Below are 26187 nucleotides of genomic sequence, written 5' to 3'. Positions count from 1 at the left end.
ATGTCCTTGTGTGGGTCAAAAAGACCAAATACAATAATGTCTATTTCCTACTTATGTGTAAATATATAATGTGAATAACAACTTAACCTCTTCACCATTAACTCAATTTTCTTTGTTTTGTTTTTATTTTTTCCTCCCTTCTTCCCTTGAGCCCTAACTTTTTTTATTTTTCCATCAGAATAGCCATTTGACTCTTTTAGTGACTTTACCATCACCAACTCCTCTAGCAGAGAGTTCCATAGTCTCACTGCTCTTATAGTAAAAAATCCTTTTCTATGTTGAAACCTTCTTTCCTCCAGATGTATGGGATGTCCCCTCATCACAGTCACAGTCCTGGGGATAAATAGATCATGGGAGAGATATCTGTACTGCCCCCTGATATATTTATGCATGGTTTTTAGATCTCCCCTCAGTCGTCTTTTTTTCTAAACTAAATAACCCTAAGTTTGGTAATCTTTCAGGGTACTGTAGTCCACTCATTCCAATTATTACTTTAGTTGCCCTCCTCTGAACCCTCTCCAGCTCTGCTATGTCTGCCTTGTTCACAGGAGCCCAGAACTGTACACAGTACTCCATGTGTGGTCTGACTAGTGATTTGTAAAGTGGTAGGACTGTGTTCTCTTCACGGGCATTCATGCCCCTTTTGATGCAACCCATAATCTTGTTGGTATTGGCAACAGCTGCCTGATACTGGTTTCTACAGTTAAGGTTACTGTCAACTAACAGTCCCTTTCCATGTCAGTGCCAGTGTTTTACCATTTAGTATGTACTGGTGAATTGTATTTTTCCTTAAATAACCTTACATTTATCGGCAAGGTTAAGGTAATTGAAGAATCGAGTGAAGTTCAATCTGAATTTCAGGAAACATTTGATTCGCCGTGAAGACGAATTTCCTTGTGCTTTGTGGTAACAAATCCCTGAAATGGCTGTAAAAAAAAATTCATACTCACTTCATCCATTTGAACGCGAAGAGGCCACCGCTGCCATCTAAATTGAAGATCCCGTGCAAAATCTTGTGCGTGCTGATGTATGACGCCACCACGCCGGCCAGCATGATGATGTCATCACGTGCCACATAAGATTTTGTTTGGGATCTTTAATCAAGATGGCCACAGCGGCCTCTTTGCGCTCAAATGTATAAGGTGAGTATTATTATTATTCAACATATAACCTCTGAAATCCCTTACTATTATTCTCAGATGCTGCGATCAATGATGGATGTGGAATCTGAGGGGTTCAGTAGTATTAGTGTCGGCGATGTGCGGTCCGCAAAATGCGGAACGCACATTGCCGTGTCTGTGTTTTGCGGATCCGTAGATCCGCAAAACACGCTAAGGACCTGTGAATGGAGTCTTAATCGGTATTAAACCTCATCTGCCACTTCTCTGCCCAAGCCTCCAATCTATCCAGATCCATCTGTAGTAGTATACTGTTCTCTTCCATGTCAATTACTTTACACAGTTTAGTGTAATCTGCGAAAATTGATATTTTACTATGCAAGCCTTCTACAAGATCATTAATAAATATATTGAAGAGAATAGGGCCCAATACTGACCCCTGAGGTACCCCACTAGTGACAGTGACCCAATCTGAGTGTGTACCGTTAATAACCACCCTCTGTTTTCTATCATTGAGCCAGTTACTTACCCACTTACAGATGTTTTCTCCCAGTCCAAGCATTCTCATTTTATATACTAACTTTTTATGTGGTACAGTGTCAAATGCAATAAGTACCAAACCCCAAGGATTTCAAAACTTAATTGAACTTAATTTTAGTCTTAGGAGACTTGAACATATGATTGTTTGATGTCTTGTACATACAATTGTTTGATTGCTTGCACTATACACTGCAATACTTCTGTGGACTTAAGCTCTGTGTATACAGTGACGGAGAAGGCAGGAACGGCAATAAACTGTCTCTCCCTTCTCTATGGGGAGCCCGGCTGTCACTGACAACTGGATGCCCACTTCTACAGCTGCACAATATCTGTGCAGCTGCAAATTCTGCAAGGATTTTAAGAAAAGTCCTTGTGAATTTAAATGCAGACCACCCGGATATTTATAATCTATCGGCTGGTCTGGAAGTGGTAAAGAGCACACATTGTCATTATCCGAATCTATCACTTGTTCAGTCTCAGGCTTTGGATCTCTGCTCCGTACCAACATGTGTATATTTCAATTTTTATTTCAGTGAGGAGAGGGGAGCAAGCCAGACCCCTGTAGCAGAGCCTTATACCTTTCATCCCACGCATCTTCTTCACAGGATGGTCAGCAGGCCAACATAGAGTTCATATTAAATCCTTGAGTAATCCTGCGGAAATTAACAGTCATCTCAAGTGTATAGTCTGCTGTAAGCATACAAGTTTGGTATTTAATAAAATATAAAAAAAAATTGACATGCAGGCTATGCTGTCTAATAATGATCTGCCGCTAACAAACCAGTAAACAGCATGGTGACGAGCGATGGCATAGCGATCGCTCCTCCCCATACTGTGGAGAAGATCTCTGCATGTAATAGCAGATGTCTCCTCCACTAGCGAGCAGACAATCGTCTGCCACCTTGGGCTGTGAAATACAGCCTTAAGTGGTTTGTTCCCAATAATTGCCTTCTGAGTCAGCTGGTATAAAGAGGCCTTTAACCGCCTCCCGACCGCTGAACGCACGGTTGCGTCCGGGAGGCGGTCGATTCATTCCTCCTGGACGCATCCGTGCGTCATCTCGCGAGACGCGAGATTTCGGACTGAGCCGGCCCGCGCATGCGCATCGCGGGCCGGCAAATGAACGAGAACAATTTCGTCACCAGCCTGCCAGCCAATGATTGTGGCTGGCGGGCTGGCGATTTTTAAAATGTCGAATCAGAAGCCATCTAACTCATCATATTAGTAAATATGATGTGCTAAATGGCTTCCCTGCTCCTCTGCTGGTCCTTTTGGTCGGTTGGTTCCAGCAGAGGAGCAGGCTTCACAGTGAGTACACCAAACACTACACTTTAGCCCCAGATCACGCCCCTGCACCCCAATTAACCCCTTGATCACTCCTTCTTGCCCCTGTCAATCACTAGTGAAAGGGAAAAAAGTGATCAGTGTAAACTGTCACTTTTTTTTTTCACTGGTATTGACTTTTAGGTTTTAGGATAGTTTAAGCCCCTTGGTTAGGTAGTTTAGCGATCGGTTAGCGCCCAGCCCACCGCACCGCAGTCACTTATCGCTAATCAGCATTTGTACTTTTATAGTATCTGTAAGTGATCAAAACTGATCACAGTCAGATCTATAATAGTATTAGTGTCACCTTAGTTCGCCCTCCACCCAAAACGCAGTGTTTGCCCGATCAGGCCTGATCGGTCACCCACACGTGCGTTCACCCACGCCCGCCCCGCTGCAGGATCCGCTTCAAGGGCAGCAGAGTGGGGCTGGCGCTGTCGGATTACGTGGTGAGATATACACCAGCAGCGCAGCCCATCCTGGACCTAGTACCAGCACTGCCGTACAACATGGTGAAGTGGCGAGCACCAGAAGGGCAGTTGAAGCTGGTACGGTGGCACGTGCAGTAGTTACCCCGTCGCAGCCACCGCACAGACAGGCCCGTAGAACCCCTAGAATCCCTGAGGTGCTGGCAAACCCTGATTGGCAGTCCCCAACTTCAGCCGCACCTGTAGTTCCCCCTTTCACCACCCAGTCTGGAGTTCGGGTTGGGACAGCTCAGATCGGTTCGGCCCTGGGATTTTTTGAGCTGTTCTTGACTGCGGAGCTCTGGGACTTAGTTGTGGCAGAAACAAATGCCACACAATTTATAACCGCCAACCCGGGAAGCTTTTATGCCCAGCCTTTCCGGTGGAAACCAGTCCAAGTTTCCAAAATAAAAAAAATTCTGGGCCTTCTCCTCAACATGGGTCTAACTAAAAAGCATGAATTGCGGTCATATTGGTCCATGAACCCAATTCATCACATGCCCATGTTCTCTGTTGCTATGTTCAGGACACGATTTGAGACCATCCTGCGTTTCCTGCTCTTTAGCGACAATAGCACCTCTCGTCCCAGAGGCCACCCAGCTTTTGACCGGCTCCACAAAATTCGGCCCCTCATAGACCACTTCAACCAGAAATTTGCAGATTTGTATACCCCAGAGCAAAACATCTGCGTAGACGAGTCCCTAATACATTTTACCGGGCGCCTTGGCTTCAAACAATACATCCCAAGCAAGCGCGCCCGGTATGGGGTCAAATTGTATAAGCTCTGTGAAAGGGCCACAGGCTATACCCACAAATTTCGTGTCTATGAGGGAAAAGATCAGACCCTGGAGCCGGTCGGTTGCCCTAACTACCTGGGGAGCAGTGGGAAGACTGTCTGGGACTTGGTGTCACCCTTATTTGGCAAGGGGTACCATCTTTATGTGGACAATTTCTACACAAGTGTGGCCCTCTTCAGGCATTTGTTTCTAGAACAGATTGGCTGCTGTGGCACCGCGCGAACTAGTCGCGCGGGCTTCCCCCAACGGCTCGTTACCACCCGTCTTGCAAGGGGGGAGAGGGCTGCCTTGTGTAACCAAGAACTGCTTGCGGTGAAATGGAGAGACAAGCGTGACGTTTACATGCTCTCCTCCATTCATGCAGACACGACAATCCAAATTGAGCGAGCAACCCGTGTCATTGAAAAACCCCTCTCAGTCCACGACTATTACCTTTACATGGGAGGGGTGGACTTCAATGACCAGATGTTGTCTCCGTATTTAGTGTCCCGCTGCACCAGACGCTGGTATAAGAAGGTGTCTGTATATTTAATTCAATTGGCTCTGTATAATAGTTTTGTTCTTTACAGTAAGGCTGGGAGAACACGATCCTTGCTCAAATTTCAGGAAGAGATCATCGAGAACCTCCTGTACCCACGAGGTTCCATGGCCCCATCCACCAGTGTAGTTAGCCGTCTACACGAGCCACATTTCCCCAATGTCGTTGCTGGTACCTCAACCCAACCGTCAACCCGAAAAAAATGTCGTCTCTGTAGCAGGAGTGGAATAAGGCGTGACACCCGCTATTTCTGTCCTGACTGCCCTGACCACCCTGCCCTATGCTTAGGGGAGTGTTTCCGGAAGTACCACACACAGGTACACCTAGCATAGGGATCACATCTCACCAGGACAGGCACACAGGGCTATTAGGGCCCATTTACACACAGAGCTGCTGCAAACCTCTCCTTTCACCTGGGACAAAGTGCATAACGCACTTCGCCACATCTTTGGGCGATTTGCGCTTTGCACATTGTCCCATGGGGAAGGAGAGGTTTGTCCTATAAAGGTAAAAAAAAAAAATAAAAAAAAATCACCAGTAAGCAAAAAGGTTAATGTTCAGTTCAAAAAGTTAAAGTTTATATGTTCTGTTCAAAAGTTATTATAAAGTTAATAAAATTATTGCGTTGCGGCCTGGTTTTTTCTTTTTCATTTTTTTCTTTTTCATTTTTTTCTTTTTTACCTTCCAGGTGGACCAACCGATCGACTAGCTGCAGCACTGATGTGCATTCTGACAGAAGCATTGCGCTGCTGTCAGATTACACACAAGTCGGTGTATGCGGCGCTGCAAGACGAGATTTCTCCTCTGCAGTAAAAGATACGTTTGCCGAGGCATATGAGCTGAGGGGGTGGCGGTGTTCATATGCTTTGGCAAACACTTTGTATATAAAAAAAAATAAAAAAATCCCGGCAATGATTTATTCATCCACATCGATTGATGTGAATGGAGAAATCGGGTTTGCCAGGGCATACGAGCTAAGTGGGTATGGATGTTGGGCGGAGCTCCTATGTCCTGGCAGACACCTTTCCCCTCCTTTTTTTTTTTGGCAGAGATTTTTTCATCCACATTGATCGATGTGAATGAAGAAATCTGTGCCGTTCATTTTTTTCTTTCAGCCCAGAGGCTGAACGGAAAAAAAAATCTCATTACCTGTATGCTCAATATAAGGAGAATAGCAGAAACTCCTAATGCTGGCCATACATGTAATGATTGCGGAGACCCTCAAATGCCATATGAGAATATGAGACTTTTTAAGAAAAAATAAAATAAAAATCATAATTTTCCGCTAACTTGTGACAAAAAATAAAAAATTCTAGGAACTCGCCATGCCCCTCACAGAATACCTTGGGGTGTCTTCTTTCCAAAATGGGGTCACTTGTGGGGTAGTCATACTGCCCTGGCATTTTAGGGGCCAAGATGCGTGAGAAGTAGTTTGCAATCAAAATCTGTAAAAAATGGCCTGTGAAATCCGAAAGGTGCTCTTTGGAATGTGTGCCCGTTTGCCCACCTTGGCTGCAAAAAAGTGTCACACATGTGGTATCGCCGTACTCAGGAGAAGTTGGGGAATGTGTTTTGGGGTGTCATTTTACATATACCCATGCTGGGTGAGATAAATATCTTGGTCAAATGCCAACTTTGTATAAAAAAATGGGAAATCTTGTCTTTTGCCAAGATATTTCTTTCACCCAGCATGGGTATATGTAAAATGACACCCCAAAACACATTCCCCAACTTCTCCTGAGTACGGCGATACCAGATGTGTGACACTTTTTTGCAGCCTAGATGCGCAAAGGTGCCCAAATTCCTTTTAGGAGGGCATTTTTAGACATTTGGATCCCAGACTTCTTCTCACGCTTTAGGGCCCCTAAAAAGCCAGGGCAGTATAAATACCCCACATGTGACCCCATTTTGGAAAGCAGACACCCAAGGTATTGAATGAGGGGCCTGGCGAGTTCATAGAATTTATTTATTTTTGGCATAAGTTAGCAGAAATTGTTTTTTTTATTGTTTTTTCTCACAAAGTCTCACTTTCCGCTAACTTGGGACACAAATTTCAATCTTTCATGGACTCAATATGCCCCTCAGCGAATACCTTGGGGTGTCTTCTTTCCAAAATGGGGTCATTTGTGGGGTAGTTATACTGCCCTGGCATTTTAGGGGCCCATATGCGTGAGAAGTAGTTTGCAATAAAAATGTGTAAAAAATGGCCTGTGAAATCCGAAAGATGCTCTTTGGAATGTGTGCCCCTTTGCCCACCTTTGCTGCAAAAAAGTGTCACACATGTGGTATCGCCGTACTCAGGAGAAGTTGGGGAATGTGTTTTGGGGTGTCATTTTACATATACCTATGCTGGGTGAGATAAATATCTTGGTCAAATGCCAACTTTGTATAAAAAAATGGGAAATGTTTTCTTTTGCCAAGATATTTCTCTCACCCAGCATGGGTATATGTAAAATGACACCCCAAAACACATTCCCCAACTTCTCCTGAGTACGTCGATACCAGATGTGTGACACTTTTTTGCAGCCTAGGTGGGCAAAGGGGCACACATTCCAAAGAGCACCTTTCGGATTTCACCAGTCATTTTTTACAGATTTTGATTTCAAACTTCTTCTCACGCATCTGGGCCCCTAAAATGCCAGGACAGTATAACTACCCCACAAGTGACCCCATTTTGGAAAGAAGACACCCCAAGGTATTTTGTGATGGGCATAGTGAGTTCATGGAAGTTATTTTTTGTCACAAGTTAGTGGAATACGAGACTTGTGACAAAAAATAAAAAGTTCTATGAACTCACTATGCCCATCAGCGAATACCTTAGGGTGTCTACTTTCCGAAATGGGGTCATTTGTGGGGTGTTTGTACTGTCTGGGCATTGTAGAACCTCAGGAAACATGACAGGTTCTCAGAAAGTCAGAGCTGCTTCAAAAAGCGGAAATTCCCATTTTTTGCACCATAGTTTGTAAACGCTATAACTTTTACCCAAACCATTTTTTTTTTTTTGCCCAAACATTTTTTTTTTATCAAAGACATGTAGAACAATAAATTTAGCTATAAATGTATATATGGATGTCATTTTTTTTGCAAAATTTTACAACTGAAAGTGAAAAATGTCATTTTTTTGCTAAAAAAATAGTTAAATTTCGATTAATAACAAAAAAAGTAAAAATGTCAGCAGCAATGAAATACCACCAAATGAAAGCTCTATTAGTGAGAAGAAAAGGAGGTAAAATTCATTTGGGTGGTAAGTTGCATGACCGAGCAATAAACGGTGAAAGTAGTGTAGTGCAGAAGTGTAAAAAGTGGCCTGATCATTAAGGGGGTTTCAGCTAGGGGGGTTGAAGTGGTTAATCTTGGAACAACCCCTGCAAGTGTTAATATGTTTTCTATGTTGATATGCAGAATAAATATCCTTGAATTTATATTCAATCACAAAGGCTTGAAAAGAAGTGTCGTTACTTTTGTAACCTTGTTGATTCACTTGAAATGAGTGATTAACGTTTTCTTTACAAATAGTAATTGGCAGAGATTCCCTTTTATTCTCTGATTGCAATGGCCCTAATCCTATTATTTAAATGCAGCAGTTTTTTGTACTTTCAGTGCTACCCTTGGCAATGATTAAATAGCATAAATACTGGACAGCCAACATAGAACATGGTAATGGCACAACATGTGAAGGTGCCAGTCTTTAAAGATTAAAGGACAAAAATCTCTTTAACAAATGACCTTTGCTAGTATTTGCATACAACTGAAGTCATAGAGCCAGATAAAGTCATATCACCATTCAACCAACACGAATATTTGTTCTTGGGTGGGATGTTTGCCATGTGTGTCTTAATCTCCTATGTAATAGAGTAGTAAATGATGAATTTAATCTAAAGACTTACTAAAAGAGTACATATCACTTACAAATTTAAAATTTACTTGTAAATATCAATTCATCAAAACATGTTAAGGTTTCTTTAACTTGCACATGAACAATTCAATTCATAAATCTGTTGTGATGGGATATTGTACAGAAATAAAGCATAACTGCTTTAAGCATATGCTTAAAGCATAACTTTGTCCAAAACAGGAAACCTAACAGAGTTCTTGAATTGTCATGTGTAGCATTTGTATGCAGTGTTTTTTCGCATAGCATCCGGAAATGTATGCTGTTGTGTTGATTTTCTGGCTACCAATACATTCCCTGACCATTTCTTAAGCTGGGCTTATACTTTAATAGCTTTCATGCTAACAGCTGATGTCCACCCCATATGTATGCACGCTCAGCTTAGCTAAGCATGTGTGTATCCTGAATTGGAAGAGGGGAATAAAGATTTAAACAGAGCAACGTCAGGCCAAGTATGAATGTTCGTTCCCGATAATCAGCCCATGTAAAGGTGTACAGCGTTTAGTGCATCTGGTGAATTCATCTTTCGTGCAGACACCTGAATCATCATTTCTGGGCAGCTGATCATGTATGAACACCAGCCATTGCTTGTCCCCATACAGTCAAGGTGGTTGCTGCATGTAAATGGAGGTCTTATCTCCACTGACGAGCAGGCAGTTATTGGGAAGGTATGGTTTCTTCTTGATAATTGCCTGCTTCATTGGTGACAGCTGCTTGATCCTTATCTCTCCCCAACATCTGCTGTCAGGGGAATGGCAGTTATATAAGGTGTATGGTCAGCTTTATTCTGTAAGGCTGAGTTCATATCAGCTTTCAGCCTTTCCGTTCTCCTGCCTTGTTATAGGAGCAGAAGAATGGAAAGGACGTATTTGGCACATAACTGAGCCGAATGGAGCCTACGGACCCCATAGACTATAATGGGGTCCGTTAGGTTTCTGCTCAAAGGAAGTGTCACGGGTGCGGTGTGGGTGGGAAATTCCACACCGAGCACAGGAGGAAAGGGGATAGAAACTAGGCCTGGAAACTAGGGTAAAGGAGAAGGTCACCCCCTAGTATAACCCTAATCCAAGTCCTGACTAATTGTCAGTATGAACTGACCTCGATGGTAGGAAAGTTCATACACAGGAACCTAGAGCCCTAAAACACCCTGTAGGGCCTTGGTATAGTGACAGGACTTGAGACAACCTATTTCTCTACCAGAAGGATGAACATGAGTCTCCCTCAGGCCTAGAAACAAAAGACAGGGAAATACAATAAACAAAATACAATTAGGGAAGACGACACTTAACTTCACATGGAGCAAAGGCAGCGCCAGGAGCTCAACTGAGATCCAACAACTAGCTAGCAGTAAAAAATAGGAAAGGTAAATGACAAAACCAACAACACTTGCCAGAGGTGTGGTCTTTACCAAAACAACACAGACACAAATGATCCACAAGGAATCATTCAGATTAACCCACGTGTTGCCAGTCTCTCTGATTTCCTGGCACGGACACTCCCATGACAGGAAAATTTTTGAAGCAGAGAGTAAAGTGCTGTGCACAGGAGTTTTGTCTCCGCTTCAAAAATCTTCCTCTGAGCGAAAACCTTACGGACCCTATTATAGTCTTTGGGGTCCGTAGGCTCCGTTCGGCTCAGTTATGTGCCAAATCTGATGTGAACTCAGCCTAACTCTTCAAAGACTTGTTGATGCAGTCATGCTTTGGAATGAGCAGACGCAATACATCCAAGGCATAGATGAGTTCAGTCAAACTTTGGAAAGAGTGTTATCCCCCATATCAATTTATGGAACAGAGCGGCATGGTCATGGAAATATAATATGGTTGAAGATTTGAGGCTTATATTGTGAAAGGATAGCAGTTGGAAGGGGAAGGTAAGGATTTTACTGGTGACCAGGGACTTAACACAGCAGTCACATAGGTGATTAATGCCACATTTAGACTGCCCAATTGTTGGAATGAACATTCCGGCGAACAATCCTTCCTGATAATCTGCCCATATAAAGGTGCAGTTCACCTGAAGAATATGCAAAACGCTCGTTCATGCGTGGAGGTGATCGCCGCATGTAAATGCAGTGCTTCACCTCCATTCACAAGCAGACAACTGTTGGGAAGGAACGTTTTATCTTTAAACCATGTATATTTGGTCTTATGTGAATGGTCTAATGTAAAAACATTACACTCACCATCATTGATGCTCAATAGGTTTGACACATGCATTTTATAAGGTGTATGCCAAGTTTTGACCCTACCATTTGCATGAAGCGGCAAGTGTCAATATATTTCAGATCAGGCGATTTTTTTTCACACTTTCTACTATATAGTTCGGGTAACATAGCGTGATGTTTAAAGGGACTCTGTCACCGCCAAAATCACTTTCTAAGTAAGCATCCTGTCATGTATGGAAAGTGTCCCAAAACGTAACCATAGCTTTCTTCTGAAAATCTGTTGCTTTAATCCCGAGAATCCCTTCCTTTTATTTTAATTCCAATTAAGTTTTTGAGGCGCTATAGGGGGGCCATCACACTGCAGTAGTGCCACACAGTGTCTTCCCCTCTTGATCAGTAACCAGCTCCATCAACTAAACAGTTGTGTAATTCTGGCACTTATTTCGGACACTGGAGCTACTCCCAAACAGCTGATCGGCGAGGGTGCTAGTTGTTCCGCCACTGCTATTGGTGACCTGGCCTAAGGATGGGTCATCAGCTGTTAAAATCTGTAGAACCTCTTTAGGTAAGTTGTAACAATGCCATAACCCACACAACGTAGGATTAAAGAATGGTAAATAAAGTGGGTACTGAGGCATTAGTGGGAAGTGGTGAGGGACTTTGGCTACTTGGTAATGAGATAAGTGGTGTACAGTGAGAGGGTGGGACGGTAGAAGGATATTGAGCGGCTAAGTACCAAATCAGGTCACATTTTTACTCAGCTACATGAAGAGTAAATAGGTTTATTGGGTAATCATCCTATGAACTAAAACCTTCAAGGGGACACTACATGTCTGGATCTGTATGCTCAAGCTACAAAGTGTAAAAGTCCACATTTTATCACTGTTGTAGGTCTTTCTCTCTTAACTGCCATGGCTGATGGGATGTTATGATACCATCAACTATGACATCATATATTCTAGATAATTAAAATGAAATATGTATTATTGCCAAGATACAAGTATGCACCTCCATGGTTACAGTTTTGGAAGAGTTTTCCCACCAAGTAAAAAAAACGTGATGTGCCACCACTTCCTCTTCTTGAACAGTCCAACTACTTAAAGTCCCATCTATGCTCACATATTGCAGGAGCTGCAGCACTAGTTAAACACTGTGGGTCCTTCACAGATGCACTTCAACTGAGCTATGTTGTACCTAACTGCAAATAGACTGGGAGCAGTAGTGTGCAAAAGAAATGCAAAATAGATGACAGTTTCGTTGTTTTGGGGAATGACAGAGGTCCTAGAAGTCAGACCATCAACCAAATAATATGCTATAACATTCTTTGCCAAATTTGGGCAGAATGGTTAGAAGACATTTTTCATTTCTACTTAAAAAATAGGTAAATTGTGAGTTGTGTTATATTATAAATAAATGACTAACTTGTCATTTGATTTCTGGACTATTACCAAAGTTAAAGTTTGGTAACTATGGAATCTAATACCATTTGGTATGCAACAAAAACATTCTGAAATACTAGAGAGTCTGTTGTGTCCATCACCTTTGGATACTGTGTTTACTTAAAATGAATGGGAAACTAAATCTGAATTATCCAGAAGTTTTATTCAGCTATGAAATTTAAGAACAATCACAAGCTAAACACACTTTACAAAAGTATGATTAAGCCTTAGTCTGATTATCATGCTAGTCACACTTATCTGATAGCCCATTTAAGAAAAAAAAAAAAAAAGATTAATGCTGAGCAATAACATTTTTTGACTCATGATACACCAGCTCAGTTAATCTGTTGGTGATCTAAGATTTTCAAATGTCATACTAGTAACTTTATGAAAATATTATAACTTGAAAAAAAAAAGAACCCTTTTAATGTAAATTTAGGTATTTCACTGGCTGTATTGGTATGCTGTCAGCAATTCAACAGAGCTTGGAAAAATCTCTCTAATTTGGCTACTGCCCTTGAAACAACAGTTATTTAGCCTTAAAGGGGTTGTCTCACTTCAGTAAATGGCATTTATCATGCAGACAATGTTAATACAACAAGACACTTACTGTATTTTTCACCCCTGCGTCTTATGGGGTGAATGCTTCCATTTTACATCGCAGTCTGCGATGTATGAATGTATGAGCGGGGAGAGAGGAGGGGCTCGAGTCCGGAACTAGGGGCGGGGTGCAGTCTCTGTACTCTTACACCGGCCCTGCCGCTCACCGCAGTATTTCTAGACATTAATCCTTAACCTGTTAAATAGTTTAACTAAAGCTGCGCTCTCCCCTGTTCCCCTGTATCAGTATAGCACTTACTGACAAGCTTCCATAGCAGGCAGAGCGGACGGCTTCAGTAACGTTACTCACTGACGTCGTGCACCTGCTCCTCCCACTTTATGAATGAAGCAGGCGGAGCAGGCGCACAACGTCAGTGAGTGACGTTACTGCTGCCGTCCGCTCTGCCTGCTATGGAAGCTTGTTAGTAAGTGCTATACGGATACAGGTGAACAGGGGAGAGTGCAGATTTAGTTAAATTTATTAACAGTTTAAGGATTAATATTTATAAATAATGCGGTGAGCGGAGGGCCGGTGTATTGGGGGACACATATATAGCAGTGTCATCCACAGATCACCCCCCTTAACAGTGCCATCCACAGATCCCCCACCCCATAACAATGCCATCCACAGATGACCCTCCCAATAACAGTGCCATCCACAGATTCCCCCATAAACAGTGCCATCCACAGATTCCCCCATAAACAGTGCCATCCACAGATCCCCCATAACTGTGCCATCCACATATCCCCCATAACTGTGCCATCCACATATCCCCCATAACAGTGCCATCCACAGATCCCCATAACAGTGCCATCCACAGATCCCCCATAACAGTGCCATCCACAGATCTCCCACATGACAGTGCGTCATCCACAGATCCCCCATAATAGTGTCATGCACAGACCACCATTAGTTCAAAACCCACCAAAAGCACAGCTTTTGGGTAAAAGTGATTTTTTTTCTTATTTTCCTCCTCAAAAACCTTCTTCATCTTATAGGCCGGTGCGTCTTATAGGGCAAAAAATACGGTACTAATGTATTGCGGTTGTCCATATTGCCTCCTTTGCTGGCTTGATTGATTTTTCTATTGAATTATACAGGGGTTACGACCACCCTGCAATCCAACAGAGGTGGCCATGCTTTCACACTATTGGAAAAGGCACCAGCCTCTCTTGTGTCAGAGGCTGTGGGACTGCGCATAGACTGGAGCTTTTTCCTATCATGTAAAAGCATGTCCAGTGCTGCTGAATTGCAAGACGGTGATAACCTTCAAGCAGTGTATAAAATGAATCAAGCCAGCAAATGAGACAATATGGACAGTCACAATAAAATAATAAGTGCCTTGTATTAAAGTTAATCTCTCGGCTCCAACCCCCCCCCCCCCCAAAGTAGATTAAACGGTGTATAGAGTCCAGTTATGTAATTAATATGTTTATACTCACTTGTATTTTGACGCTGTGCTCCGACAAACCAGAAGTAAAATGCATTGAGAGGACTCCTGTGCTCATGCACATTGTGGAGAAGACTCAAAGAGGAGTCCTCTCAATGCATTTTACTGCTGGTTTGTGGGAGCACAGCATCAGAATGCAACTGAGTAGGAAGATAAAAATGACATAATGGGACTCAACCTTACTTACTCTAGTTTGGGGGATGTTTTGGAGCTATTAACTGTCTGAATAAAGTACGTTAAGAACATTTTGTTAAAGGGAACCTGTCACCGGGATTTTGTGTATAGAGCTGAGGACATGGGTTGCTAGATGGCCGCTAGCACATCTGCAATACCCAGTCCCCATAGCTCTGTGTGCTTTTATTGTGTAAAAAAAACGATTTGATACATATGCAAATTAACCTGAGATGAGTCCTGTACGTGAGATGAGTCAGGGACAGGACTCATCTCAGGTTAATTTGCATATGTATCAAATCGTTTTTTTTACACAATAAAAGCACACAGAGCTATGGGGAATGTATATTGCGGATGTGCTAGCGGCCATCTAGCAACCCATGTCCTCAGCTCTATACACAAAATCCCGGTGACAGGTTCCCTTTAAGTAAACTATTAAAAATTGGTTCTCCACCAAGTCTAACAATTAGGCTGGTGGCGCAAGTGGGAGTATAAAAAATGTATATATATATATATATATTATCTCCTCAACTCACATCGCCATAAAGCCCACAAGGATAGTGGGCTAGCTAGATCCAGACCAGTAATTTCTGTGCAGTCTATCCTTTACCCCCTTTTTTATCTCCGCTGTAGACACTGGAGCAAAGGATATGACCTCTGGTAATTAAAGTGGACCACTTCTCCACTAAGTAAGCGGCTCTGTATTGTTGTTAATCTGTCTTAGTGAGTTTGGTGAAACAAACACTCCCCCCTCTGATGGCTATCCCACTATCCCTGTGGGCTTTATGTAGCTCCCACATATTTAAATGAAGCCGTTTTATGAGCCTGATTGTTAGACTTGGTGGAGAACCATTTTTTTTTTATAGTTTACTTAATAAAATGTTCTTAATGTACTTTATTCAGGCAGTTAATAGTTTGAACTTTTAGTACGTCAACCACCTACCAAGGAATAGTGAATGTTTTGGAGCTAACAGATTCCCTTTAACTTTGTCTACATGATAAAGTCCATTTGCTGAAGTGAGATAACCCCTTTAAATAGGTTTTCTGGTAAGAAGTTATAACCTATCCACAGGATAGGGCAGTGATGGCGAACCTTTTGCAGAAAGTGCCCAAACTATAATCCAAAACCCACACATTTATCCTAAAGTGCCAACACGGCAATTTAACCTGAATACTACAGTCCAACATAGTATATCTAACATGTGCTTTATCATTTAGTTATAATAGCCTGCCTACATTCAGTGCGCTGCCCGTGCTGTTTATAGTGCGCCCTGTGCTGATGAATGGTAGGAAAAGTCTAAGGCATATTGGTACACCTTAGACTATTTCCATAGCATGGGTGCCCACAGAGAGGGCTCTGAGTGCCGTTTCTGGCACCCGTACCATAGATTGTTTAGAATGGGGGCTCTGTAGCCCCAAAATGACTGGAGTGGCTGAATGACTATGCATACTTCTGCTCCACTGATTCTCTATGGAACTGCCATATATAGCCAGCAGCTGGACCTTCACCGATCTAATAGCTATCCCTTATGTCTGGTCTTTCCAGTACATGTATATTGACAGTATGAGAGCAATTGATATGTTCACATACTTATCCTTTGTTGAGTGTGTTTGTCAGTAGCTCTTTATTGACACATCCCCATCCATCCTTGAGCAGCCAATAGAAAACAAGATGCATCTATACAAAGCGCAAAAAAATTTAGTCTTCAAGATTATCAGGTGGAGAAAATAAAAAAACTCTAAACCTTTTTAATTCATTTTAGAAGTTTGCATGTATCTGTCCATTCATAATAAAGCAACAAGTATTGCACAGTATTTTCATACAAATGTTTGTTATACACTCATTGCCCAAAAAACTAAAAGTACGCATATAGAAATGTCAGTTTGCTGCAAAACTCAGCATGCATTATGTTTCAGGCAAATATTAAAATTTTTACAATTGTGATGTGACACTGGGTCTCGCAAGGTAACATAAAAGTCCTTCTCAGAGGCTACTTTTAGGTAACATAGTAACATAGTACATAAGGCTGAAAAAAGACATTTGTCCATCCAGTTCGGCCTGTTATCCTGCAAGTTGATCCAGAGGAAGGCAAAAAAAAAAAAAGTGAGGTAGAAGCCAATTTTCCCCACTTTAGGGGAATAAAAAATTCCTTCCCGACTCCAATCAGGCAATCAGAATAACTCCCTGGATCAACGACCCCTCTCTAGTAGCTATAGCCTGTAATATTATTACACTCCAGAAATACGTCCATGGCCCTCTTGAATTCCTTTATTGTACTCACCATCACCACCTCCTCAGGCAGAGAGTTCCATAGTCTCACTGCTCTTACCGTAAAGAATCCTCTTCTATGTTTGTGTACAAACCTTCTTTCCTCCAGACGCAGAGGATGTCCCCTCGTCACAGTCACAGTCCTGGGGATAAATAGCTGATGGGATAGATCTCTGTACTGACCCCTGATATATTTATACATATTAATTAGATCTCCCCTCAGTCGTCTTTTTTCTAAAGTGAATAACCCTAATTTTGATAATCTTTCAGGGTACTGTAGTTGCCCCATTTAAGTTATTACTTTAGTTGCCCTCCTCTGGACCATCTCCAGCTCTGCTATGTCTGCCTTGTTTACAGGAGCCCAGAAGTGTACACAGTACTCCATGTGTGGTCTGACTAGTGATTTGTAAAGTGGTAGGACTATGTTCTCATCACGGGCATCTATGCCCCTTCTGATGCAACCCATTATCTTATTGGCCTTGGCAGCAGCTGCCTGACACTGGTTTTTGCAGCTTAGTTTGCTGTTTATTAAAATTCCTAGATCTTTTTCCATGTCAGTGTTACCGAGTGTTTTACCGTTTAGTATGCACGGGTGACTTGCATTATTCCTTCCCATGTGCATAACTTTACATTTGTCAGTGTTAAACCTCATCTGCCATTTATCTGCCCAAGCCTCCAATCTATCCAGATCGCTCTGTAGCAGTATACTGTCCTCATCAGTGTAAATTACTTCACAGTTTACTGTCTCCGGCAAAAATTGATACTTTACTATGCAAGCCTTCTACAAGATCATTAATAAATATATTGAGGAGAATAGGGCCCAATACTGACCCCTGAGGTACCCCTAGTGACAGTGACCCAATCTGAGTGTGTACCGTTAATAACCACCCTCTGTTTTCTATCACTGAGCCAGTTACTTACCACTTATTTAGCTGTCAGACACTAGCGATCCGCTAGTGTCTGCTCTGGCCAACCATCCTAATATAATTGCTTTTGGGGCAGCCGTTTTGATAAAAAAACTACTTTTATTAATATGCTAATGAGCCTCTAGGTGCTATGGGGGCGTCATTAGCACCTAGAGGCTCCGTCTACCTTCAGAAACTGCCGCCGCCCAGCGCGTCCCTCCAGCCCGCCCATCTCCTCCTGAATGCGATCCTCCTTGTGAGCGCCTGTATTAGGCGCATGCGCAGTGAATGTCTGACAGCTTCCCTGCTCAGACATCTCCACTGCGCCTGTTCCTCGGTGCACTATGGCGTCATCGCGCAGGCGCAGTGGAGATGTCTGAGCAAGGAAGCGGTCAGACATTCACTGCGCATGCGCAGAATACATACGCTCACAAGGAGGATCGCATTCAGGAGGAGAGATGGGCGGGCTGGAGGGATGCGCTCGGCGGCGGCAGTTTCTGAAGGTAGACGGAGCCTCTAGGTGCTAATGACGGCCCCATAGCACCTAGAGGCTCATTAGCATATTAATAAAAGTAGTTTTTTTATCAAAACGGCTGCCCCAAAAGCAATTATATTAGGATGGTTGGGCAGAGCAGACACTAGCGGATCGCTAGTGTCTGACAGCTAAATAAGTGACACCGAAGTGGTAGAAACCCTTTAAACTTACCGGCCTATAGTTTCCAGGCTCTGTTTTTGGACCCTTTTTGGTAGTGTACGTCTTGGTGAGAAATCATTGACTGCTAGAAATACCTCTATGATGCAGTTGAAGACATTTTGGCCAGTTGACAGACTTTGAGAAGGGCACATCTGGGACTGGGTAATTTTGCAAAAAATATAAATATCTATTTTTCTTGATTTCGTTTTTTCCGGCACTAACTTTTTTATTCTTCTGCTGATGTAGCCATATGAGAGCTCGTCTTTTGCTGGCCAAATTGTATTTTTTGTGACACCATTTTGGGATACATATAACTTATTAACTTATATTTTTTTTTTTTTGGTGGGTAGTAATGGGAAAAAAAACAGTCCCGCCGTTGTTTTTTTGCACCCTAAATTTGCAACATTCTCGATGAGGAATAACTAGCATGCTACTGTTATTCTGTGGGTCAATACAATCACAGAGATACCAAATATGTATAGTTTTATTTTTATTTTTTGCACAATAATAGGACATCTCATGCAAAAACAATAGTGCCACATTCCAAGAGCTACAACTTATTTATTTTCCCTATATATAGCCATGTATGGGCTTGCTTTTTGCTGGACAAGATGACATTTTCATACTGTACCTCTGTGCGGTGCATGCGACCTACTGATTAACATTTATCTATATATTTTTTGGGGGTGGGATTGGAAAAGACAATCCCGTTATTAATTGCATTTTTTTTATGTTGCTCATGGAGTTTTTTTTTTTTATAACATTATTATAAGGGTTGTGGAGAACACAGCAATAATGTAGATGTGTACATGTTTTTTTTTTATCCACTTTTTATGGAAAAGATGGTTTTATTTTATTCTTTTTTCTTTAATAAACATTATTAGCCAATATTTTTTTAGTCCTACTAGGAGACATGGCCTTTGTTGGCAGTGGTCTTATGAATGAGAAACATGGACTGTTATGGACTGCAACTGTCTTATCTGTAGCAATTAATCCAGGTTCTGTTTGGGATCCATTGACAGTCAAGTTTGATTATGGAGGCCTCATAGTGAGCTCTTCAATCCTACCTTTGCTGTGGAGCGACACAACTCCTCAGCTACTGGTGTAATGATATGGGGAGCCATTGCATACAACAGTGGGTCACTCCTAGTAGTTATACGAAGGATGCTAAAAGCTCAGCAATATGTGCAGAACATCTTGCTGGCACATGTTTTGCCTTTAATGGCAAGGCTACTAACTGGCATTTTTCATCAGGATAATGTATACATCAAGAGTTTCCGCCAGACTGTAACACCTACTTGGCTTGCCCGTTTCCCAGATTTTTCGCTAATCATGCATTTATGGCAACCAACGAGTATGTAGGATCTGCAGGCCCAACTGACAACATCTGTGGGCAAATGTGCCACGGGATACCATAGAGAACCTGTATGTCTCCATAGCCAACCATATCTCATTGTGTATCCAAGCTAGAGGCAGCCCAACAGGGTATTACAGCCTCATTTCAGTTGTACAGTTTTCCCCAATGTAATATTGTAATCACATGCATCATCATTACATTCACATATTTAAAGTTTTATTTGATTCCAACAACTCCATCTTTATTCAAAAATGTTTTGTCAATGAGTGTATTTAATTACAACATACATAATCTTAACAACACAGCATGGGAAATAAAATGTAAACACACATAGCGAAAATATACTACACATCATTGCACTGGTACTATAGATAGATATAGACTAAATGGATTGTAAATTCATCACACCATGAAAAAGCCTTTTCTGTATTCACAGCCTTTTATGCAACAAACAGATTTACTCGTACATTGTGCTAATGCTAAGATAACATTGTGCCTTGCAAAGAAAACTTCATATTGCAACAGCCAAAGAGGCCTTTTATTTGCTTTGTATTATAAGACTTTTATTTACTGACAATGGAATTTTAATTTGAGGTAATATTTACCCCTCTGAAGTAATTGTTGATCTTGCAGGATTAGGATTATATCTTGAGTTGCAGAAAATCAACTATGTATGTTGGGTGTCATCTTTTACATGTCAACATGTAGAGACAACCTTACCTGATAGTAAGATGCAGCTTGGATGTGAGACTATGAGGAAAAACAATAGAGTTATTTCTTGATGTACCATGTTAGGTTAGGATTGTAATGTCAGTAGGTAGGGACTGACACAGACAGTGAGCCCTAACTGGAACCTCGCCCGTTTTCCTTGCCTACTTGCAGTGCAAGCCCTAGTTAGCAACTCCACAACTGGTCCACGTTCCCAACTCTGCTAAGGTGCGAGACAAACAACATCAAGAGACAAAACAAGACACAAAGACAGAGACGTACAGAAATGGGTCGGAACCAGGAGGACAACAAAGTACCAAATCGAGAGGCAGTGTAGTCAAAAAGCCAAGCCAAGATCAGAACCAGACAAGAAGCTCAATACCAATACGTGAGACAGAGAGTGGTCAAAAAGGGGAGCCAAGGTCAGAACACAAGTAATCCAAAAATACACGAAACAGGAACTAGGAACACAGCTAGTGAGTCAGAGACTAGCACTGGCAAAAGTGTATGGCCAGGAGGGGAATTAAATAGAGCGCTGAGTCCCTGGATGAGAACCTGATAGGTCTATGGACTTGGCGGTCCATAGGACAGGATACAAACTGGGCAGTAATTGGGCAGCTGGGTTGTCATTCAGCCCGCTACTAATCTCCCCCAGCGCATGCACGCTGCAGGGAGAAACAGAGCATTGCGCTCTGTTGCTAGAGATGCAACTGCGTCACCCGGGAGCGTGGCCTGGCAGTGCGTATCACAAGGCACGGCCGCGCTAAAACCAGAGACCACAATGCTGTAGTCTCGACAGATACATTCGTGACAAGGATTAGGCGAGATCAAAAATATTCACACAATAGCGATATTAAGAAACATATCAGGATAACTATGTATATCACGATAAATACCCATATAGAAGAAAAAACACTCAAAACATGTACTTGAGTTTAAGGTCTTTAATTGTAAAATATAAAGCATTTTACAATTACTCCTATTACAAGTATGCATAGGATTTAACGAAAAAAAAAAAATTTAAGTTATATTTACATATCATGTGCCAGATAATGGTAACAGTAAGAGTTATAAGTGAAAATTCTATGTAACAGAAATATAACTTGAACTGTCTTCTGTAGTCTAATTGGCCATACATATTAGATTTTCATTGGCCGAAACTGACAATTTGGGCCATTCGGCTGATATTCAGCTTTCCAAAAAGTAGTCACTGATTGACGATTAAAGTATGGACGCTGGTTGATCTATGTGGTTAGATATTTTCGTCCTACACCAGGCAGAAGATATCCCATCTGACTACTTGCGCAGACTCGCTTTCTAGAGTGCTAGCAATTATGCAAATTCTAGTATTTATATATTTTTACAAATAGTACTGTACTGGGGCCTCAAGGAAACGTTACTGTATACTCTATGGGGGCAAAAAGGAGACATTATAATGTATGGAGCCACAAGGAGTTATTGTACTGTGTGGGGCTTCAGGCCACAAGGAGAAAGTATACTGTATGGGGACACAAGGAAACATTATACTATATGGGGGAAACAAGGAGACATTATACTGTATGGGGCAACAAGGTGTAGCCATAAAGTATAATGTCTTCTTGTTTCCCTCATACAGTATAATGTCTCCTTGTTGCACCCATACAGTATACAGTAATGTTGTATATCAGCCCAACTTTGCTACTAACATAATGCACAATGTGTCATAAAAAACGGTTCCAGAATAAGTAAAAGCATTCCAAAGTTATTAACAAATAAATCGACATGTGTCAAATTTGAAAAATGGATCTCCATCCTGATCGTCAAAATAGACAAGGTTAAAAAAAAAAAAAAAAAAAGGAGTTGAAGAGCACCTAAGCAAGGCCTAATGCCTTAGAAGGGAACACAGCTCTAAAAAGCATTGTGGCCCCCTCTCTCTCAAAATTAGTTTAGGTCCCAGAGTTTAGGCCCCCTCCAATCATTAACTGATGGCACTCATAAGCAGGGTGGATTTGATTTAAATCAAACTGATTTAAATCACAATTTAAATCACTAGTCAGTAAGGCTTGATTTAAATCATAGTTTTCTACATAAAGACTAATTCTTGCTGGTATAACTTATAATATGCAAGTAGATGAAGATTTTTAGAATAACAACTTTTCATATTAGTTTGATTAGGTTGATTCTGTATTCATAGGTTTGTAGACGTTAGGATTAAGGTCTTTTTCTCAACTCTGTTCATGTTATTACATTTTTGCTGTGAAGAAGAGGCATGTGATCTCTGCTGAGTCAAATTCAGTTTTGAGAAATGCAAAAGTAAACCAAGCATCTGTGATAATATCTTGTAGGCAAAGAAACTGCCCAATAATCTGACAAAAACCTCTGGAAGAGCATGACATTGTGAATGGATTAATGGAATTTATTTACCAAAAGAATTAAACATATACAGACTTATTCTACATAATTAAAACACTAATCTTTATTTAATGATGGAATAACCTTTGGATGGTAATATATTTTCCTCAAAAAGCATTTTTTATAAAAAAAATCTGATTTAAATTTAAAAAAATCTGATTTTTTTTATCATAGATTTTTATCCACCCTACTCATAAGTGATATGTTATAACCCTTTAATGATTTTAGAGAGTTTTGTTTACATTCCTTGTGAAAGTAGACATAACCCTTGGCAGGGCCGGACTGGCCTACCGGGATACCGGGAAAATTCCCGTTAGGCCGGTAGCTCTGACTGCCGCACGGCCGGCTGTGCCGACAGCGAGGAGGCTGAGGCTCCTTGGCTGGTGCAGTAACAGAGGAGACCATTCCCCCTATCAGCACGGACATTGCCCGGAGCCTGACTCCTCCCACACATGTGACTGATCTTGTGATCATGACATCACACAAGGTCCTTTAGCCTGGTAGCTGCTGCTTGTGTGGAGCTGTCATCAGGCTGTTCAGCGCTGTCAGGTAGGAGGCTGACGAGGTCTTGAGGTCTAGTAGCCACACTGATGCTTCTAATGAAAATACTTCAATAGCAGCATCAAGGATGCACAGTCTCAGGCTAGAGGCACAATTATATAATCAAATGATCAGCCACATTCAGCAGTCTTGCCATACTGACAATGCCAAATCCAACCTGAGAGATCAAACTTTTGGCAGACAACAGTTTTCTATCATTGATCACAAATGATCCTGATCACATATAAATTCTCAACCCTAGCCAGCCAAAATTATCAACAGCTTTAAAAGATTGATGACTGGGCCCGGTGTTCTGCCAGATTCCTATACCTGGCAGAATGCTATACCCGGAAGTGACGCGGCCGCATCGGGATCAGCTAGAGGAGGGTGTGTGTGGATCTGCGCAAGCGCAGATCCACTGGATTTGTAAAAATAATTGCACCGCCGTGGGAGAAGCACCTACTTCATTTGCATGCGCAAAACTGTATACCGCGCGTGCGCACTCAGGGGTAGGTAGATTTTTCAGTGCAAAATGTTCTATCAGATCTCCCTACCCCTGAGTGCGCATGCGCGGACACATCATCTGGAGCAGTTCAGCCTCACCACATAGCAGAGGTGATTGCAGGATATTGGGGTGGTGGGATCACCACATAGCAGAGCTGAGTGCGCACGTGTGGAGTACGGTTTTGCGCATGCAAATGAAGTAGGTGCTTCTCCCGCGGTGTTGCAATTATTTTTACGAATCCACACACGCCCTCCTCCAACTGATTCCGGTGCGGCCTCGTCACTTCCGGTGCGGCTGTGTCACTTCCGGGTATAGCATTCTGCTAAGGTATAGGAATCTGGCAGAATACCGGCTGTGTCAGGGCTGTAGGAACCGGCTGCGCTGTATGTTTGTGCGTTATGTAGCAGAGGCTCAGACACGCTGCATCTTGCTTGCATAATGCGTTTATAGTGACTTCATGAATCTTACAGTGCCAATCCGTGTGGAGTCTGCTCAGCCAATCACCGGCTATAGCGGGACAGCGCTGAGTGGTCCACCACTGTCTGCCAAGACAAATACGGGCCCCATTCTGGAGATCGCTGGGGGAGTCCCATCCTGTGGATAGGGGATACATTTTTAATTACTGGATAACCCCTTTAAAGTCATACAAGTCTGTCATACTACAATACTACATTTATTAAAATTTCCCTCCTCTGTGCCCCCATATAGTACAGCCCCCCCCGCATGTGCCCCCATATAGTACAGCCCCCCCTCTGTGCCCCCAGATAGTACAGACTCCCCCTTTGTGCCCCCAGATAGTACAGACTCCCCCTTTGTGCCACCATATAGTACAAGCTCTCCCTCTGTGCCGCCATATAGTACAGGCCCCCCTCTATTCCACCAAATAGTAAAGACCCCCCCCCCCCCCCTGTGGGGCTGGTATGCAACTTTTTCCAGGGCTGTTTTTTATCCCCAGTCCGGCCCTGACCCTTGGTATAGTTTATCAGCGGTGATCAGTCCCATATAATCTTGAAACCCATGGTTTACTATATCTAAACTTATTCTTATTATCTCTCACTTAGAAGTAAATTTGTTAGTCATGTCAAGCATTACAATAGCATCCTGGCAGACTTTAAAAGGGACAAAAGATATGAAGTAAAGGTGTTGCATATGATTCAGAAAGCTATCAGAAGTTTTTTTTTCTTCCTGCTTCTTGTCCCAACAATTGTGACTGCTCCATTGTGCAGCATGTTTGATAAATTGCCATAAGTGGAGTTCTGAATAATACGAAATACTATTGTTAAATAGACTTACAGTTCAGTGACTTGTGTATTTCAGATTAGTAGTCTGCCTTTGATTATTCTTGGACAAATCTTAAATAGAGAAATGCATCGGTTGTCAAGTATCAGAATAGAATTGATATATTACCCGTAGCAACTAAAGTCGTTTTGATGCATTATACCGTGTGTGTGTGTTGATATGTTTATTGTTCACTAATACTATTTTACTGTTATTTTACTTGTTCTAGGGACGACTCACATTTTTACAGTCCTCCTTCAGTCACACTGAATAGGGTCAGCTTTGTGGAAAATTATTTTTAATATTATTATAATATTATAACAGTTGCAATATACCAGTAGAACTCAAAGTGTTGACCAGTACATGGGAAGATTGACTGCTCATAGGTTCAGGTTTCCCATGTACCTGCCCATTTTCAAGTCAAATTCTCATCAATAAATCATGTAAGGTGCAGGTACCAAACACTCCTGGCAGAGATGAAACATAGTGTGTTCAGGTGTGAAGAAGGCTGAGGAGCTAGTGCACTGAGGGCAGCCATCACTAATATCGGTATGCAGGACATCTGAATATGGTGCATGATAAATATACAGCACATGTACCCATCACTAGCTCTCTGATAAATCACCCAAACAGGCTCCATATAATGAAGACTGTATACAGGTTTGACTGCTGCTGGTTTAGGACATTTATGGGGTTCTTTTGCTGCATCAAAAAGTTGGCACTAACTCCCTTGACGTGCATGATGTGCTGGGTGAATACACTCTATGTATATTTATTTCACAGTGTAGCTCAAATCAGATTTACATGAATATGTATTTTAGATAACATTAAAATAAGACATTATACTAGGCAGGTACAGTATGTGGGACTCAACATGGGATTTTTGTACCACTGTGAAAATTTAGTGGAGATAGGCTTTAATTCTACCTTAAAATAATTGCAAAAACTGTATTATTTTAACTATATATTTTTCTTTCTTTAACAGACAGAAATCATCCATACAGTGTAATAAAAGCACCAAGCGGTAAGATTTACAT

At 41.9% G+C, this 26187-nt stretch overlaps 1 long non-coding RNA gene across 2 annotated transcripts in view; it reads left to right on the top strand.

Annotated features, from left to right (window-relative positions):
- Nucleotides 1-26187, top strand: part of LOC122925449 — a 315494-nt gene that overhangs the window by 49373 nt on the left and 239934 nt on the right. For both annotated transcript variants that reach the window (XR_006387628.1, XR_006387629.1), the window contains exon 2: nt 26136-26174. This is a non-coding gene — a long non-coding RNA (uncharacterized LOC122925449). The remainder of the gene's footprint in view (nt 1-26135; nt 26175-26187) is intronic.

This window comes from Bufo gargarizans, chromosome 1, assembly GCF_014858855.1.
Source record: "Bufo gargarizans isolate SCDJY-AF-19 chromosome 1, ASM1485885v1, whole genome shotgun sequence".
Taxonomy (NCBI): Eukaryota; Metazoa; Chordata; class Amphibia; order Anura; family Bufonidae; genus Bufo; species Bufo gargarizans.
The sequence above is the reverse complement of the archived record's forward strand: the minus strand, read 5'-3'. Positions and strand labels throughout refer to the sequence as shown.